The sequence below is a fragment of the Bombus terrestris genome, chromosome 2 (assembly GCF_910591885.1).
Source record: "Bombus terrestris chromosome 2, iyBomTerr1.2, whole genome shotgun sequence".
NCBI lineage: Eukaryota > Metazoa > Arthropoda > Insecta > Hymenoptera > Apidae > Bombus > Bombus terrestris.
The window spans coordinates 2,786,701-2,807,509 of record NC_063270.1 but is presented as its reverse complement, the minus strand read 5'-3'; the positions used below and the strand labels follow the sequence as shown (position 1 = coordinate 2,807,509).

At 38.0% G+C, this 20,809-nt stretch overlaps 1 protein-coding gene across 4 annotated transcripts in view; it reads right to left on the bottom strand.

Annotated features, from left to right (window-relative positions):
- Positions 1–20,809, bottom strand: part of LOC100650950 — a 41,134-nt gene that overhangs the window by 10,701 nt on the left and 9,624 nt on the right. The window contains exon 2 of one of the 4 annotated variants that reach the window (XM_012314516.3): positions 4,328–4,605. The exons of 1 other annotated variant lie outside the window; for it this stretch is intronic. The gene's annotated coding sequence lies outside the window, so the exon portion shown is untranslated. Of the gene's footprint in view, positions 1–510; positions 877–4,327; positions 4,641–20,809 lie in introns of those variants that run through there. 2 more of the 4 variants (XM_048414510.1, XM_020866361.2) reach the window with 2 other exon arrangements.

Here is a 20,809-nt window from a genome sequence, read left to right as displayed (position 1 = left end):
ACTTTCCGCCTTACGGAATTATCAACTTTATTTTCAAAAGCGATAAAGTGAAACACGAAAGCCGGTTAAATCAGACCCAGAGATTCCTAAACGAATCGAAGCCATTATGCTAACGGACCTGGTACAAATTAATTAGCGAATGGTAGTAATTCTGATCCGTTCGACTGGAATTTATTTTTGCTCACTAAGAGACCTTGACTATCGTTAAAACCGTTCACGCTGCGACAATTACACGTGGCTGCGCAAGAATTGCGTAAAATTTCACAGCATCGTTGTATCATGAATTCAAGTTAATATCGATTTTTTTTCAAACTTGCGCAATGCACAAACATTTCGTTAAATTATTCGTGACTTATCAATCATACGTTGATGAATATCGTATTAATAATCCTAATTCTTCTCGTTTTTGATGCAATGCTCAAATTCCAATTAATCCTATTTTTTACTCATCTGTAGTTTGTACAAGCTAACAAACATTATCTAATTGACCGCATGATCCAAAAATCATACCTGCGAGTTAGTGTACCGTGTATATACATATCGCGGACGTTGAATTCTACGCTCCCAGTATCGTGGCATCAGCGATGTTGATACAGAGATCGCTCAAAAGACGGAAAATAAGGTTGGGTCACCTCGAAGAAATTTTCCATTGCCTGTGTAGTAGATACCGTTGCGAGCAACTGTCGACGATAATGCTGTCCTTTTTCCGCCAGAAGAAGTATCGCTTGATCCTTCGTGATTCTCTGTCAGACGGAATCCTCACGGAGGCGTTACCGTTCATCTGCTTCTCGTAGAAACCGTAATTTAACCACCTCATACTCGCCGAAACGAAACCGCGAACATAACTACTTCTACTTTAACGGTCCGCATAGTCTCTCATGACAAATCATGCCTTTTTATGTGCGATAGTCTGCGCTCAACGGTCCGACGGATTTTGAGGGCGATTATCTTGTCACGGAAAAAGCGGCTATTGGAAGTGACATTATTTATTACTCATTGAATCGTACATATCGTTTGTGCTTGGAAATATAAATAACGCGTTTCTTACGTCCTGTTCTTATCTTTCTTCTAATACAATTTTCATCTATAAAAGGTATATACGAAGGTATATACATAATTGGTTTCGTTAATTGGACCTACATAGACGCGTTCCATAAGCGCTTGTCGCTTAGAGATGCAAAATCTATTCCATAAAGATTTGATTGATTTGAAAGCTAACGGTGAAATAATTTTATTCCGTTATGAGAATCGCATACCATAAATCGCATTACAAAGGGGTCAAAAGAAAATGTAAAAGCGCGCGGAATCGTGAATAAAGCGAAACGATTCGTTGCTCGTATGGAATTTGGAAAAATACGCAGCTAGCTAATCCTATCGCTTAATCTATACTGCTATGAATAATAAAACACGTTTATTGGGGCAATCAAAACCATTTCGCTTTAATAACGAAGTACGTAAGCATCAGAGAGCCGCGATGCGATGTTAAAATTTTCACATCCGAAATATTTCATTATGACTCTTACTCTCACATTTCAGCGACAGTATCGATTTCCATCGCACGATTTTCCGCGAATTCGGAGTTGGCGTTACACGCTGAGCGTGAAAAGCGTCGGCTGCGACGCAACGTACAGAACTCCGTTTCTAAGAGACGGTCGTATAATGGGATGATTAATACTGCGAGCCTGAGTTATGCAAGGTGTTAATGCATCGATATTATGTAGATGCAGCTACGAGGAAACCATGAGAGAAAGAGAGGGAGAGAGAGCGGCGACTTTCTCCGATACAAATATGTATGCCAACGGTACCTTTCCGCTGCTCCCACGACGTCCGCTTTTCACTTTTCATTCAGACGACCGGCGACCATAAAAGATGAATCGAGGACCACGATCAAGGATGCCCGTCGTCAGGAGGAAGTTCATGGCCGTAAACTCGCGGTCTTAGAACACGCGGCCCGTGACAGTAGATCGATCGCAACTACCACCTCCGTAGGAAATTACATCGCGTGTTTAGCGAGCTGGATGCTAAGGCGAAGAATTTTTTCGAAAATTATATGGAACACGAACCAAGTTCACGCTCCAATTCGCCGAGGTTTCGATTGTTATTCCGGTGAAACTTAAGTGGGTATGTTTTGTATCTGGTTAAGGAATCACGGTATATCTCTTTCTTTTAATGGTTATTATCGATAGTCGAGCGTAGTCATGGGTGGGTGATCATAGGTGGGAAAGATTGGAAAGTCGCAGGTTCTTGAAAATTCTTTCAACGATAATTCTTTGGAAAGTTCTGTTACATTTCCTAGAGTTGTGCGCAAAGTAATTTATAGCTAGATACTTATAAAAATCTGTTTTCAGTTAGTTGAATCTTGGACCTCCAATCTTACAAACGAATGAATACCTAAATGAATCACGTGCACTTATGCACGAGTGTCCTTCGCTAAATTTCATGTCGTGCTCGAATCGTTATTGCTTTGAAGAATCTGGAAGCTAGTTATCTGTGCACAGATTTATCGTTCCACGTTCGTGGCTGCTGATTCGTTCCACCCTCCGGTACTCAGTGTTAAAGTCTCTTCGATGTTCTCGATTGTAAATCTTCGTTGCACCCGTCGTAGCCGTTATCTTGAATCGATAATACCAGCAGCACTTGGTTGCAGACTTCGCGATATGTTCCCGACCGTGATTAAACGCGGCCAAATGATCATTAGACAATTAATTACGACCTTCGTTTCACAGAGACTAATTTTGTACAATTTTTGTGGGTACGAGACATAAGACGGGAGTGATTCTTCAGATTGAAAACATACAAGGACAACCGGTGAAGCACTCTTGTTATTTTATTTAATAAAGTATCTTAATCGTTTTATTTAATCTTTTCCTAAATTTATAGGAGTTTGAAAGTTTTAGTTTCAGAGATACATAAGCGGTATCAGTAAGTAGGTTTAACTCAAGTGACAGTTTCTAATTTTAAGAAATAGTAGCAAGATTATGCAAGTGAAAATTCGCCGCAATCTTCAAAATGTCAGACCGCGTCTAAATATTACGAGTGCGTCATAGTTACCTCAGAGATAAACATTTAACACAACACGTTCATAAAGTGAAACACTCGTTGTAATAGCGTTTTATGAAATTCTCACTTTCAACATCACAATAAGAAGCATGACAATCTCTAGCAGAGCGCTAATAGCTACTAGCTATAATAAAGTGTGAAATAATAGAAGGAATGTTTAGAAAATATGATACACAGTTTGAAAAGGTGATCATACGATAATTTAAACGAATATCATATTTATTAGATTATATAAGAATGCCGTATATTATCGTATTCCGAATTTTTTTAAATATAAGAAAGCAAATAAATAAGTTGTGGAATCGATTTTACGACAGTTAACTTTAACTTAGAATGTACTCGTGATCGGAGTGGTGTATATGCATAGCGAACACTTGACTCCATTAAGCCATTAAGTAATTTACTCGTCGCGCTTTCACTGATCTTCCAGTCAATTAAGTGAAACGCAATGACGTGATAAGGTTGAACGGAAACCAAGATAAAGTATGATTACGCAAAAAATGGAATCACTTTCTCAGAAGCAGAGAAACTCAATGTTCCCAGACACATCAAACTGTCCACACGAACAAACACAATCACGTTTCTTACTCTTCTTTGTTTATCCGTGACTACATTTCTTGTTTATTATTCAAATTGCACGTTAATTGCAATGTTAATTGTTTAATCTCGATTTGATCAATGTTCCGCAAAAAGTTTTATAAAAGGAATCTGCTATAAAAAGCAAGCAAATGAAAAGCGTTCATCGATGAATGGCTTCATATTCGAATCGAATCGTTTTTCCACGGTTCTCTGTTGGTAGTGGCGGTCGCGACAATATCGAAGTCAAACAGTTTCTATGAGTCATCGATAACGTAGTCGATGAAAGTAGAAAGTGTTCGAAGGGACCTGGGCTTGGTAATACCAAGTATCATTCCGAGAGACTTTCGTTTGGCAAAGTGAATCGTACTACCGGGTAATTGTCCTCGATCTATCGATCTTACGCGGCTGGAAAAACCGTAACTACGATTGCATCCTTATTAGAAACTGTTTCATCATACTTAGGCTTATAAACTTGTAACGTAAGGTGCTACGTTTTCCTGTTCCTTAAGACACAAATATACGAAGTTTTAGTGAATGGCTGTTAAACAAATTCTTTCGAAACCAAGTACTTGGCTGTGTTCTAGAAAACGGTTCTTAATGCTATTGAAAAGTATTAGTTAGGAGTGTGTATCTATGTTAAATATTGTATACCCAGTAAACGAATGTTGTAGAAATGAATGTTCCTTACCTGTCGCTGTTTCATTAGCCGACGGCGATGTCTAACGCAGGTACCCACGATATCCTTCGGCCTGGTCACACAACGTGACCCACTTACTTGCGACAGCATTCGTTGCACGGACACACGCGCGATCGTTGGCGCGAGGTACCTCGAGGTACGCTCCCGTGCGTCGCGCGTGTTGCGTATAACTCGATTCTTTTGGGATGCTCGTCTCGGGAATGCTGATTGCAAACTACTTTCACGCCGAGAGGAATTCATCCAGCGGTGGTTGCAGCCGAAAATTCGCACTGGAAGACGCGATCGATTACTCGACTCGATGGATCTACGATGGTATATTGCAAAAATATTTTTTTGTAAAATATAACAAGCGTTTCTGATAGAGGTAGATGCTGTGCCATTTAATTTTCTCGAGGATAAAGAACCGTCCGTACACGTTGCATCAGTCGTGGCGAGAAACTGAATCATCTCGTCGGATGGAAGCTTCCTTTCTCCAAGAGTATAAACAAAACATAGTGTATTGAGAGTATAAGCATGGGAATTCTCGGAAACAAGATAAGTTGTAATTTGAACATTAAGTAGCGCATGTCGGAGTTCTTCCTCTGCTCACGCTTTTGTACTACGCAAATTTCTCAAATTTCACAGATCGATTTTATTTTTATTCAAATATTTTATTCCAAATTTGTTAAATCTCCTTATATATTTTTACGTGTCTCATTCCTACATTTTTTTAACAAATGCCTTCCATTACCATTAAAATATTTTTCATTTATTATACCCAATATCGTACACGAACTCGGTGTAACTGCAGTTGCTAGCTGTTTAGCTATTCGAGCTATTTCAAATTATTTGAAGTATCATTCACCAAATTCCAAACTCAACGCAACTTCAACGTATTTTGTCGCAAGAAACAGAGATGCTGTTAAAGCTATCCGGATTCACCTACCGGTAACCATAAACATACAACTAATCCAGAAATTTTTGAAACGTATTTTATGTTCACGTGCGATTGACTCCCTCTGTTTGACGTCGTTTTGAAAGGAGGATAAAAATGGGAGCGGAGCGTACGTACCGCTCGAATGGCACCGCATTCGAGAGATAATTATGCAATTGTGCTGGCGGGCAAGCGTTTTCGCGTGGTCATTACTACGCTTTGAGCAAATCTTCGACGAATCACCAGAATTATCCGAACGCGTTTCGCGAAAAATGGTCACACGAGGCGTTCGTTCGATAGATCCGCGACGTATATCATCGAGGCCTTCGTCGTTAAAAGGCGTATTAACGATACTTTGGACCAACGTATAAGAGTGACAAAATGGCAACGAAACTTATGTGCGTGTTCGCGTCGAAGATAGTCGTTGCCGCGTTCACGTACAATACGGAATCGAATTCGCCTGGCATTCCGATTGTGTTCGCACGATATCTCCGTATTTTCCGATTCGAGTTTCGATTAAAATTCATGAACGTTCGTGATCGGCGGCAACAGAAAGTTCGAGAACATAAGTATCGATTGCACGAACCACGCATAAAGCGTATGGAATTTGTCTGGAAGTACAAAACGTTTTGTACATGCTGATTCACGAAGTTGTATAAATATTTGTCGTTAAAAACCGCAAAGAGTATATCGTGCAAATCGGTATTGGAAAAGGTTGATGATATATATCTTTGGCTTTAAGAAATTAGTAAAACCATTGGCAAAAAGCCTTGTATATTAGTCAAAAAACAATACACGAATTATTTTGTACTCATTGGAATCTCCTTCAAAACATCTAAATTAAAATAACCTTCTAAAATATTGTGACACCTTTACATTGGCAACTTTTATTCGGAAATTACCGCGAATAATAAAAAGAGCAATAAATCCAATCATATTTCACTGACAATTAAAGGCAAACGAACTTCGGTGTGCGATCACTAGTACTGATACACCGGAACTGATAGTACTGATCAACCAGGAAATCTTTAACGAAAGTTAAATCACTGATCGATTCTCAGTTGAACCGCGAAACTTTTTCAATGACCATAAATTCGATTGACTTCTCACTGCCAGATACTATTTCTCTCGATTTCTAATCTCGTAAACCAAAATCTTTTTCGATTTTATGCACGAACGAGATCTTCAACCGAAGCAACGAATAAACAAACGACTCTCCTTAAAAATAACCACTCACACATTCTCTTCGCGAGAATCTTCAACTTTTCCATATAACCGTTTAAAAATAGGAAGACGCGATGCGGCACCGAGAGAAAAGTCGTATTTGCAACGTCGCTACGCGCCGCTTATCGCATTTTCCATTCATGGAAATCGCATAAGTACGTGGCATGCATCTCGGTCGCGTAAGTGCATTTCCATGAAGAAACGGTGGTCATAAACCCCGGGTTCACCTCAAGGCTGGCACGAGGTGCGAATTATCGCTCTACGCTTAAATTGCACGCGATTTTTCTGAGCTTGCGGCATGGCACAGCTTGCCGTGCGATGCGACAAGAGGTTCTTGTACAGAGTCTATCTTATTACGACTACGATTGCACGTGCATCGTTCCAAACGATCGCGGGACAAATTCTCAGCGAGTGGAATTATACGCGTCGGATGAGTTCGCGGGTGCACGAATCGTGGAAATTACGAGGACGATGCAAAATACGACTCGAACTTCTCTTTCGTTCGACCGTGACCCATAAATTCGCCACGATGCCGCTGTCTACTGACGTTCTCCTGGCGTCCGTAGCTGAACATCGAATGGAAAATCGACGGCTCACTAGGATATCTTCTTTTTTTTTCTCTCCATTTTAGAAATCGTAGGACATTATCGCACGATATTCATAGCGTACTTTATTTTGTCGGTGTAAATGGTTGAAATAGCGGTATATAAATAGCGGAGGAGAAAGAAACGGATATTTTGCGTTACTCCTATCGGAACCATTAATGAGGATTATCTTTAAGTACATAAGGAAAAAGACAATGGACAATTGTTGACAGGGGATTTTAAATAAAGTCAACTTTAATAGCGAAGTATTAAGCGATTAGTCAGACGCGCAGCAATGAGAAAGTGGGTCAGATAATACCGGACTGTGGTAATATGCAAGTTCTTGATTTTATGGAGGGCGATAGGAGTAATTATTAATTATGTATAGCTTTCCAATCGCTAATGGCAATAAAGTATTGACGTCGCGTCGTTTGAAGATCGTTGTATGGAGAATTATCTTGGAGGCTTCAAAACCTCGTCGCGTTGTTGGAGATTTAACACTTTCGTGTCTGATGACGTAGAGCTACGTCCTTTCTTATAGTTAAATATCTTTCTGTATGATACTACGACACTTTACGAGTCTAATCTTTAATACGACAATAATATATTCTTCGCAAATTTTTTATCTGCATATATATAAAGAAGATACGTTACTGTTCCTGTATTAGAACAAGCAAGTACTTTCATTCCTAGTCGTTCTTTGTAATTAAACCTTCATAATTCTCACGTGAATAACATACCATTTTGCTCACGTCTGATCATGTCCTCGACTTGGCAATGACATTTCTCGCCGTCACGCTTTTTACCATGCTCTCGAAATTTTTAGCATTTCCACGGGTCTAATTACTCGGAAGATCGTATCTTTATTGAAGGAACGCGGAGCAACCGCGGGAGTCGCGTGATTTAACGAACCGCACCGCTCGGTAAATTGGTTCTAGACGAGATGGCTAACTAACGTATAAGGTAGTTAGGAGATCCTAATTAATTACCTATTCACCAACGATTGCGAACGAGGAGAGATTAAAAAATTAATTGGCCACGTAACGATTGTATAATCGTCCTTGGTTTACTATCTGTTTGTACAAGTTTAATTTAATTATATCAGGTTATGTAACGTTGGAAATTTGTTAAAAAAACAGGGGCTTTTAGCTAAGAAAAATATCTGGTTGTTTGTCTTTTTTGTGTGCAACTAAATTAGGTAAATATTTACGAACAAAGAACTCGCATAATAGCTTACGATTTATTACACAGTATGCACCCTGAAACAAATATTGATTCTAATGATAAAATTATCTTTTTCTCAGACGGACAATTATCAAGATAACATTACATTCACGATACCACAAGCGACGCTTCGAAAACGATCCATCAGAACCACGAAAGAGAGCAGTGAAATCATTAAAATGGCTCCGTATGATTACGTTGAATTATTGTTCACGACATATTGTTCGCTATGGAAGCAACCGGAAAAACGGTGTTTCGCGAGCTGATTGCAGAGGTCGGATACCCTCGCGAACCGCGATGCAAATCTGAACTCGCGGTGCGATTCTGTAACACGAGGCAACATCACGCTGACTTCGGTATGCGATATGGACGATTAAAGCTTGTTCCAACAGACTGGTCGTGGCGATTTGTCATTCGCCGCCCTATGAGCCTCTCGCGACATGCGAAATTCGCATTTAAGGAGAGCGTGGATCGTACTCTTCTCTCATGGTGCGAGCCCAACGGGTAGGTGAAGGCTTATCCGGATCTCGTTACAAATAACTCCGCGTGCTGCATTCTGTATTCGTGTTCAGCGGGGTGGCTTTGCTATCCAATGGACGATTCGTTCGTTCGTTCACTTTAATATGACCGCGGTTTTCTGGCTGCGGAAATTACGAGTCGCTGGCTCGCTTACGACCCTCGAACTATTTACGAGACCGTGGTGGCGGCCCGAGGTAACGAGACGTGTCGCGTGAATAGTCGCGCGAGCGGAGTTTCGCTCGGCTCCCCTTTGTATCGCGACGTTTCGTATCGCGGTTGAAAATGTTTTTAATCGATCGCTGTACTTGTGTGACATCTTCTACGGCCACGATTTATGCGAATAACGAAGAAGCAGATGCGTAGCTACGTGGCAATGCATTTATATTACGGGTAGTTCGTTGATCGAGATTACTCTTCAGAGCTGGAGGATATGTTTGAAAAGTGATGTGTGAACGTCTTTGGGTGAAGCACTAAGACAGAAAGCGTGTGGGCTAATAGTTTGGGTTTGCAGAAAAATTGTTACTTCGTTTTTGTGTCTATTAGTGTTTGTTGAAATGGAAATTATATTAATTGTTAAGCAATTCAAGAAACTATTCCTTAGCAAATTTAGAAAATTAATGAGACATGCATATATACATTCCCGTATGGATGTGTTTACAAGTAAAGAAAAATAATTACAATATAAAAATACTTACACTGAACGTTAAAAGATAACATGGTAAAGAGTTATACGCGCACAGAATACATCTCTTAGTTGGAAGATTGAAACAGCTTTCCATTAGTTCAGTCAAGTATTTCTCTGGCAGAAAATAGAATGTAATTCTGATAGGACAAGCAGAGGGTTTAGTTAGCGTAGAAACAAGCTACGCTGTAAGATATTCGAGTTTCAAATTTCACATTTCTGGGATACATCTCACTTGGATAGATTTTACCGCACGATCTTACAAATGGCAACAACGTTTTACAATAAGAAATCATAGAAAACGAACAGTTGACGTCTCGATATACGTTTCAGCTAGATGTTATGAGATATATAAATTTTCCACGAGCCGTAGATTTTTACTTCGTTACATAAAATAGACTTAGTAAGTACATCCTCGTGAACATTTTTCTACTACTCTCAAAAAACGGTAGTACTCGTATTTGATCATACCAGATAAAGAAATGTAATATTCGAATGTTCTTTTCATCGAGCTACCTTACTCCTGTTCAACTCCTAGAATTATAGCAAGCAATGGTAAGTAAATGGTAAAATTTATATTATTTTTAAAACATTTAAAGAAAATACAAAAAATACAACTGATTAATTTGTTTAAATTAGAAATAGCCAATGTTGCGACTTTGTTGAACGCGGTCGATGCATCTTGCCTCGAAATGGTTACATTCTAAGTTTCTCGAGTATATCTTGCCCACGTATAACTGCGAGCAGCTACAAATAGCTCGCGGCATCGTATAATGTAAACTCATGGAAAACTAGACGCCCACGACTCGATGCATGAAAAATGAAAAGGAGAAATAATAGCTGCTAGAATACCATATTTTACTGACTCGCTTCCAACTAATACCACGAGATTTGCCTGTACAAATTAATGGATGCAATTTTTAGATATTGTTAATGTTTATAATATCGAGAAATGCACTCGATTCTAATGCATTTCCATCTGCATTCGCGTTACTCGGCAATCGTCAATTGTGTCGCTAATTACACGTAATTATGCACCGTTACGAAGTAATGCATAGTTTTCTTACATCCCTTTCCTGGATTACTTTACATACTAGTACGATATGACAACATTAGAATTTCTGAAGAATTGTTTCGGTGTAATGGTACAGTGGCTTGTGTTATGGTACAATGTTATTCTAACAGTTCTCTAACGGACTGTTATATAGAGAATAATACACAAATCAGATCAAAGAAATGAATATTTAGTAAGTCGACATAGATTTGGAAACGGCAGATTACAGGCAGATATACAGATATACAGATATACAGGCAGATTAGTTCCACTGTTAAGTATTTACTGTTTCCGCATTAGAGTAGAAAACTGGCATAGGATGTAACAAGCGTTAGGCTTACAAGAATGATTCACGCAGGATTGATAACGTTAAACACGTAGCAATGTCGTGGTGACAAGTAAATATAGTTGGTTAGATAGTGTTACAACGTACCATAGATAATGCACAATTAATTTTGACAAATACAATAAATTGCTGCTTTAGAATTAGTTTGAGAATCTACATATGTTGCCTACGTTATTTCGATTCTCTTGACATGTACTATATTCCACTAAATTATTTGGTACATGTTTCAAATCATTCTTTACGCAGTTAAAATGCTGATTTTTAGTGATGAAATTGATTAAATGTGTTTGTTACTTCTCTGATCAAAGCGTATTTCATCGAGCAGTTTTGCAATGAAATGATCTACTACCATGACATACGAAACAATTGTGTGCATACTAAGCATTACTCTGCTAAAATGTGTACATGTTATTTGATATAATATTTTTAACTGTAAAAAGTGAAAAGGAACAATTTTGGCGGTTTGCGTGCATTCTGCAACAGTATATCCTATCGTAAGTATTGAAAATGCTGGTAGATAAATCATATAGAAGTAATAAAATATCGCATTTATTATCGTTCATCGTTCGATGCTTTATTTTCATTCCAATGTATCCCGATCTTGCCAGGAGCGGAAGCGTAGTGAATACTGTATACCACGAGTTCATGTCTCTGTAAGATATTCATCATTCTACTTGCACAGTCTTTACCGGATACCATTTATCTCTTCGACTCAAAAGAATTTGCTAAAAAGAATAAAGAAAAAGAAAAAATTGCACGAGCACGGTAGATCCCAATCACAGAAATAGAATTTAAATTGAAATAATGGGAGCGTAATATGTCGTAGAGAAATGGAATGACATTGCATACGAATTGATCGCGACTAGACGTTACGAAAATAAAACTAAAAATCATCCTAATTAAAATTAAAGGCAAATGACTCTGTTTCGACGAAGCCATCAAAATAATCCACTAAAAGTTCGGGAGAAATTTACCGGGAGTACTCGTATGATAGATGCATGTACGGCCGAAATATAAGACGAAACGTGACTTGTGTGCATGACATTCTTCGAGTGCTCATAAAGCATTCTCCATCGTATGGCTACCGCGTCGTAACTCGCTCCGCTTCCTAGGTATTGTTGCCTTACCGAAGGATTCTTGAATCTCAACTCGTGTACAAAGCAAGTACGGAAGAAACGTTCCAAGCAACTTCTTGCGCACCACTTCTGCTACAGACGAACAAGTTTGTGTTAGACGGTCAAGACCACCGTTCCGTATCCATGCAAAACTCCTCGGCAAGCCGAACAACTTTTTATTTCATTTCATTATAAACTCTTTAATTTCAAAATTAATTAAATGTATGCAAATTCCTTGCCCAGATGTTTCCTCGCGTGCCTCTTTTACGTGTTTAAAGTACTGTTAATAGAACAAATAATATGAATTAAAGCAAGACAGAGTTAATAATTATAATACGGAAACATCAACTCACAATTAACTAGAACAGAGAAGTGTCGTACCTATTAGAGATAACGGAAAGGCAGGCACATCTAAAACACGTTTGCTGGAGGCAGTACAAGGGAAGTACAAATCGAAGGTATTTCAGCAAGAACAGGTGAGAGGATTACATATACGGTTTCTACGTTATGTCCGTTTTATAAAGATTTGTTAGTAGCGGCGATGTAGCATAATCTAGCTAATTTTAAGATGTAGCAGAACCTTTCTATCGTCGTTTAAGGTGCGACGTTTGTTTCTAAAAAGAATTCGGTATGAGATAGTCCTTTACATAAGAAGAGAGTATTATCCTATCCTATTGCCTTTTTGTGTTCTTGTTTAAATATCGAATTATTCAATGAATAATAGAAATAATATAGAAATAATATAATAACAAGCACATAACATAGTAAATTAAATATATTAATTTTTTTGTTAAATTTACTAAAGATTAATCATTGTTAACAAATATTCCACTGCACGAAGATTTATTATTGACAGTATTAGTTTGTTAATGTACCAGATGACAGTAGTACATAGAAATTCTTCTCTACTTATCAAACGAAAGGCAAAAGAATAAACCACAGGAGCAAATTGCGTGAAATCGTTCGATACTCGCTTCCGGATCTATGTCAAATTAACTGTAACTTCAAAACAGCTCATAAAATCTCGGTAATTTATTTGATGTAATTAAAATCCAACTGAAATTTAAAACGGTTCTAAATATACCGAGAAACGTCTCAAATGTGCAAGCGGGACGACAAACAGTGACGTTAAACGTTATAAAAGCATTCGACTGGAAAGACGTGATATATTAACGCATAAAAATACTTTGGCTCGTCAACCATAAACGAAGATTATTCCGCGTTTCGAACCGTTGCACGCTGGAACTGCTAATAAGACCTTTAAATCATTGTGGACAGTTTCTCGAAGAAATTCCCGAATTAATTAAAGCTGAAGTAACATTTACGGATTTCAGAAATGCACGGAATCGAGCACACAGGACGTCGGGATAAATATTTATAAAGAAAACGTTTCCAACGTTCTGACAGTGATATGATTCCGCATTTGATTCTGAACAAACATCGCCTTTAGTCCAAAATCACATTTGTATTCATTATGTTAGTTTTCAAGAATGCATCGTGGTGAAAAATTAAAAAGACACATTATTAACGACGAATAACGTTAATACTTATTATAATCACATACGATTTCTATCCATACAAAAATATATAAATTCATATATCAGATGTTCCATCAATATCCAAAAAAATAAAAGCTATATAACTATATAACATTAAATAATTAACGAAATAAAAACATCATTCCAATATATATTCTATGTATTATATTGTTGTATTCTATGTATTATATATTTTATGTATTATATAAATCAACAGAAGTCCAAAATACAAATTTCGCAGAAGCATACTGAATTCATGTTTTACCATCCGACAGGTGTTTAATATTCTAAGCAGAAATTAAAGCACCAGCTGATCACTTTATGAATTGGTCTCTAATCAAGGAAAACATTTTTTATCAATGTTTAAACATTGTAAAACGAAACTTACGTTGGATTAGACACATCTTTGGCGTTTAACGGTTATCAAGAGGATTGAAAAGGTTTAAATATTCGATGAAATACTAGAAGAAAAATGAGTTCCATTTGCTAGGAAAACTTATATCTATGAATAGCAAAGGATCGCAAATTCATGGTAAAGAATAAAGTTGAACTCACAGTGTAGCACAGGCTATTGACATATTTCACCACGGAACTATTCAGCCGCGGAGATTCCGGAACAAGCGGAGAAAAAGTAGGTAGCTGAACGGTGTCAGTTTCTGAAGTGGATTAGCTGATCTCGTTTCCAGTCGTGGTATTCCAGAATTCAAGAAGCATTGCGACGTAACGAGACCGGTTGACGGGGGCAAGAAGTTAACTGGTCGCGATGGCCGTGCGATCTTAACGACCGTCACTTTATTAAAACTCGGAAATACATACTGTCAGCAATTAACGTCGCGCGTACGTAGCACCTTTCACGATCGGCTTGCCAGGGGACCGTCACGTCGATTACCGGACTCGACTGTGTGTGTGTGCATCAGTACAGAATGTTTTTCGCTTGGAAAATGCAACCGATGCAATTTGCTGCGCTCGACGATGCGCACTGTCTTGTATGGATAATATTACGACTCGAAATCCGACAAATTCTTCCGAGCTTGACGGTATTCCCGATGATGTATCGTCAAAAAATTATTTTCGTCTAAATATTTCAATCAGTTTTATTGACTTACTTCTTCGTTCTCGTAAAAACAAATAGAGTAAAACATTTGAGTTAAAAGTCTGTAATGTTAACATCGAGGCCACTTCTACATAATTCATAATGCTCTACCGCTTTTACGCATTGTTACATAGATCTTCTTTATAAATACTTGTTGCAAGTCAAACAGTTTCCGTTTCCACGTACAATGTGAAATTAGGAGCTCATTACGAAACAAGGAAATTAAAATGCATAGCGCGCATTATTAATATCGTTTACGGCTATTCATACTCGTCTACCGTTATTAAATCTAACAACAATACTGTATCGTATCGAATCATGTTACAACGTTATGTTATAACACGCCCAATGAAAGATAGCTCGTTAACAAATGAATAATTTTACACAGGGTATTTAAGAGAATTGGTTCGCAATTGGTTTCGCTGTTTCGGAATAACGTCGATAATTTTAAAATTTTACGAGGATTTCTTAATGGTACTTTAAAACACGGCAAACATTCGTGAAGTAAATGATCAGTTTTAGTCACCAGTACATCACCAAAATATTTTCTATGCAATACTCTTTGATCAGGAAGCATGAAGAAGCGAATACGGGGATTATATCCAAGCTTTGATATCTTTATTAGTCGTTGAATAAAAGTATCCGAATCGTTTCTTAAAATTGGTAAGTAAGGACAAGTAAAATATTTTTCACACGTACTAAGAAGTCAGATCTTCGAAAAACTTGAGTCAAATCTTTGGAGTAGAATGAGTGTAAAGACTTCATACGATCTTTGAAGGATCGCCTAAACCTGAAGAAATAATAAATGAAACTACTATAAACCAAAACACTTAAATACGAATCCATGTACATACTTATAATTAAAACTCATACAACAGATTTGATCAAAATAAAGGATCTATCCCGATGTGTCAAGTGTTAAAGTCTTCTTTACTTTCTAGCAGAAATTCCGATGGGGAATTGAACGTTCCATAATAACGCGCTTTTTGTTTCATTGCATCGTTACACAAAAAGCCAGAATGTTTTCCACGAAGTAACTCGAAGCACGAAGATATAGCTCCGCGAAAACTCATACTTACGATTTTATCTCCTCTTAACACCGCGCATTTTAAAGATGTTTTTTTAAGAGGAACGATCTTACGAACTGAAGCTGCACGCATTGCACGTTCGCTTTTGCTGCCTCTTCAAGTCCAAAAATCCGAAGGAACGATTAAAAATAAATAAGCGGAAGGAAGAAAATGAAATTTACAGTAGTCCGTATGCGTAGTGGGTGTGAGTCGTGCGCATTCTTCGACATCATAAAAGCAATCGTATCCACGGTGATTTCAACGGTAATACTTGCAGATGCATCTCTACACAGTTATCCAAGTTATTTTCTTTTAAATATTATTTTACTAGAAGATTTACAAGTTAAACGCTTATAACAGCTTGAATCATTTATGCAGATATCTTCTTTTAGTTCAAATTAATATTGTAAGATTTAAAAAATTGATACGTAAGATATTTTTTAGCTAATGACCCATTGCGTAAGTTATGACTTACAAATGATTAAATGTGGAATGCAATATCTCTTTACGATGCCATGTGCACCAAGAGATTAATCACTTTCACATGCGTATCTATATATGCACAAGTGAAACCTGATACGTATTTAATAAAGCAAACATTGTAACACTGCACCTACGATACCTACAATTACGCTTTCTATGCTATATAATGTTTCTTCTTTGTTTTACTAAAATCTGAATCAAAATATGCAATTGCACAAATTTAATTCAAATATCGTTTACAAATGAAAATGTCGTATATTACATTTTCTATCGTTTTAGAAGTATTCCACACAATTCGCTTCGATGACTAACACATTAATAATTACGTAAATTCGTGTTAGACACACGCGTAAGTATAAAGGAATATCAAAAATGCATACTTGGAATCTTTCGTCTCGTATTGATAAAAATATAAATAAGACTTTCTCGAATTAAAATATAATAAAACCTACTGAAACATAACGATTAGATCGCGCTTTAGGCCAATTGTTATGTAACACACACGATTATGTGTACACGGAACAACTGAATACCTAATTTATATGGCACGCCCGCAAACAAGTCCGATACTATTTGACTGTGGTTCGGTTCAATGATATCGGTAATTACATGTAACGAATGAACCTGGCCATAGACCTAACAGCATTCCTCGGGGTTCTTTGATCTAGCCTGAGTGTTTTCGCTCGTGAGTTCACCTGAACACAGTTAATTCGTAGAATTCAAAGTTAGATGGATATAATCGATCTTGGCATACCATAGAACGTACTTGCCATGAGCTCTCTAGAAGTCTAACCATGTCTTAGCTAACAAATATGTATAGGATACAAATATGGAATCATTGTCTAGCGTTTGCATTGCATTTTCATTGTGCCAATCACTAAAATTGGAAGCAAATATTATATTTATATTTCCCTAAACAAATATTTCCTCCATAAAATATACTTAACGTACAACGATTAAAATACACATATTTTCCATAAATCTATACAAAGTATACTTCGTTAAAGAAATTGTCCTTTCTCGAGCACAAAGCATACTATACTAATAATCGATAAAATCATTGACACATTACCTAACAAGTAGTACATACATATATTGCACCGTGTATCAAACACGCGGCATAGTTTCTTTCATATAAATGACATTCTCGAATAACAAAAAAAAAAAAAAAAAACGGATTAACTATCAGTGCATCGATGCAAACGTTAAGAGAGAAAAATAAAGAGAAATTGGTCGTTGGCAGAATTCTTTCGCGCGAGGTAGCCCAGTCAGTGCACAAACAATGCGCGATTAACCGATACTTCAGAAGTTAGAGTTAGCCAGCGATGCACCATTCAACTGTTGTGCTTTTTTCCTTATCCAAACAAGGAAGCTGGCACGAGCACGATCGTTGTGTATCAAACGATTTCTATCGATTCTATCCTCCGTCACGTACCAGTTCTAGGCAGTGTTGTCCGAAGAGTACACTGACTCTTCTCCTCGCGAGAGATCTCGTATCGATTCTCCGGATTCGTTTCTGATCGCGAGAGACCTTAAGGCGCCGCACCGATACCGGATAAGGTGAACGCAGATGCAAAAGGTGTATATAGAAGAACGAACCGTCGTGTTGCCATCGTCGAGCCGACCGTGTGTGGATCGAACCGTGGTTTTTCCCCGCCAGACTTTCCAGAGCGCGGCCACACGATTCTCGTGTCACGAGAGAGTTGACCCTTCGACGCTTCTCGCCAAGCCACTCGATCGGAATTCTACGTTCCGTCGGAAGCACTATCAAGGCCAGGGTCGTAGTCACTGGTATCACGTCGCAAGGTGAACCAGACACCCCTCCAACGATCGAGTCCCTTTTCGTGCAATTAGCGGGTGCGAATGTAGCCTCAAAGAAAATTTGATCGAGAGAACAAACGAGATGTAGACGATGCATTAAATATAGGCACATTGCCTCGCATACTGTTTTCTCTATGGATATAGTGAAAATTAGAAAGGTGTATGCGCATTGCACATTACACAGAGAGTTTCTTTGCTTAATTAATGACGGTATGGAGAAAATTCGTATGCGTAAAAAAATTCATACGATGTGAAATTCAAAAATCAAGATGCCGACGACAAAAAAAACGACATTTAGGTAAACATGTCAAATTTCATTTAAAGTAACATCGATTGCTCGCAGAAATCATCGAGAGTGCATCATTGTAATAATACATCGACGACTCTTCCTCTTAGTTGTAGATAATCGTTACTTCAGAAGTTTAATTCTTCATCTCCATCATGATCAATTCTAATTTCCGTGCGGCTTGCACAAAAAATGATTTTCATCGATCAAACGAAACTCCTATCAGAGGATCTATCTATCTCTATGAGGGTCATAATTGATCGATTCGGCACTTGGAAGGCCTTGTTTCGCTTCTAGTTCGAGCAATGAAGAAATATTCGAGCGACTACGAAACACAGCAACCAGCGTATTTCATATCTTGTCATCTTCGAGGAAGCTGACCCCTTAAGATCGTGGTAGCTGACCGTAGGGAATCCGGTGCCCGGTACCTGGTGGAAACCTATCAAGGCCACAGCCGAGCTAGTCCTTTTATTTTCTGGCCATTTGACGAGAGCGACATGCCAGACATTCCACGCTGGAATAGCCGTGTAACTATGCCCTCGGCATGGCCTACGTGCGTGTTCAACCGTGTACGCGTGTGCGCGCGTTTCCGCGCTCATCTGTGTACGTACTTTATACAGGGTGCGCAACAGAAAGCGAACATTCCGATTTTCTGGCGCGTGAAACCGCTTAATGGAAATTTCACGTTCGCCTATGAGATGCTGCGACTTATGGGAACGTGAAGTTTCACGTTACATCCTGCTTCTCGTCGATCATTTCAGCGAATTTTTTATCGTTTTTTCTTCAGGATTTTTTCCAAAATATGCAACCGGAATTGACCACGGAGGAAACATATTGACACATTTTGTAACACACTCAAAGTTTATTTCAATTTCAAGCGTTGTGAAACTCTAAAATATTTTTAGTGAATACCATTCGCGATAAAGTATCTATTAAGTTTCATATTAAAGTTTCATATTATTATTCTTGTCGATGTAATTATTATTGAAATTGAAAAATTCAATCTTAACGAATTATATACTTTTTATCGTGCTTTCTTCCATATGGATATATAGGCGAATAATGGTACATGACTATTCATAACAGAGACCTATAGTAGTGCTGTTAAACTAACCATTTGCGGTTCAGTCTATATACATTCGGTCATTATGCTAATTAGCACGTTCAACGTCGGACGTGTAGGTATCTGGACTATTTTGGCAAAGAATCGCTCCATTCGCTTCCTCGTGCCTATTCTCCTTTCTGTATAAATTCATCTATGTTCTTATAGGAATATATTACTTTCAAATTTTTTACCTTAATAAACGAAGTGTAAAAGAGAATCATTTTTCAAAATTCTGCCGTTCCGATGATTAAGCAAAGATGTGGTTCGATTATTAATTACTTCATAAAGTATAATTTAATAATTATAATTCGCAAATAATTTGCGAAGTGATCGATCGATCAACTTACGAATCACTATTAATTCTTTTCTCTGAAACGTTATTGTGTTCAACGGCAGACAAGTGAGGATGTGATATTTAAATGGGGCCTGTAGTTGACATTTATGCATCTGGTTACACGCGTGTAGTATACATGCATTGGATACAATACGAAAGGTATGCGTGTGCGTAAAGGACGGGGACTCAAGGCCGATCGTCGGGCAATCCTTCTTTCTCCGTCTTGAACATACAAGAAAGACAATTCGGAGCCGTGAAGTTGCCGCGAATGCAGTATATCTTTATCAAACACTATTGCATTGAAACAGGACCGAACAATGACGTCGTACACGAAATAACACATAATTGTTTAAATAAGTGAATTCCCTCGATGACACGTACATAACTGCTTTATTGGAGACATTAACAAATATCTCTTGGTATTAGATAAGCGAGTTTCAACGAAATGTTATCTTAGCATTGTGTGAAATCTTGTTCTCGTTTTGACACGTCTCGCAAATTGTTCATTTACTGAGATATACGTAGATACTGAAAAAAGATAGGAAAAATCCATTTCTGGAAAATCCTACCAGTTTCTGACGAAAAGATCGAAAAGAAATATACATACATAGAATTACAAATGTTTTCTCTGGAATTTCTTAACAGCACAAGAAAAAGACTAATCGACTCGGTTAATGGCCACTTTCATGCATTAAGACTTCCTGTCAGGAGATTTCAATCTCGTTTCTAGAGCAGCTGCTATCTCCGTGATCGTTCTTCCTTTAACAGCTAATTCATTCCGATCAAAAAGAATTTTCTGGCATTTCACTTTTCATCGAAAAGGCACTTTCGAACGCATCGATCAGGGAAATGAGGCAACAAGCGGATCAGCTTGCTGTTCGATCCTTTCGTATAGTTGTAATTATGTGCAGAATTGATTCCATTTGGTCGACCAGCGTTTGGGTGTCAGGAAACTTAAAGATCGTGGCGGGACTACGATCACATTGACGAATCAAAAACGTACTTCTCGATCGTCGAACGTGTTTACGTAGTACGTGACTTTTCGTTTTAATGCTTTCTACGCTTCGACAACCAATACTCGTTTC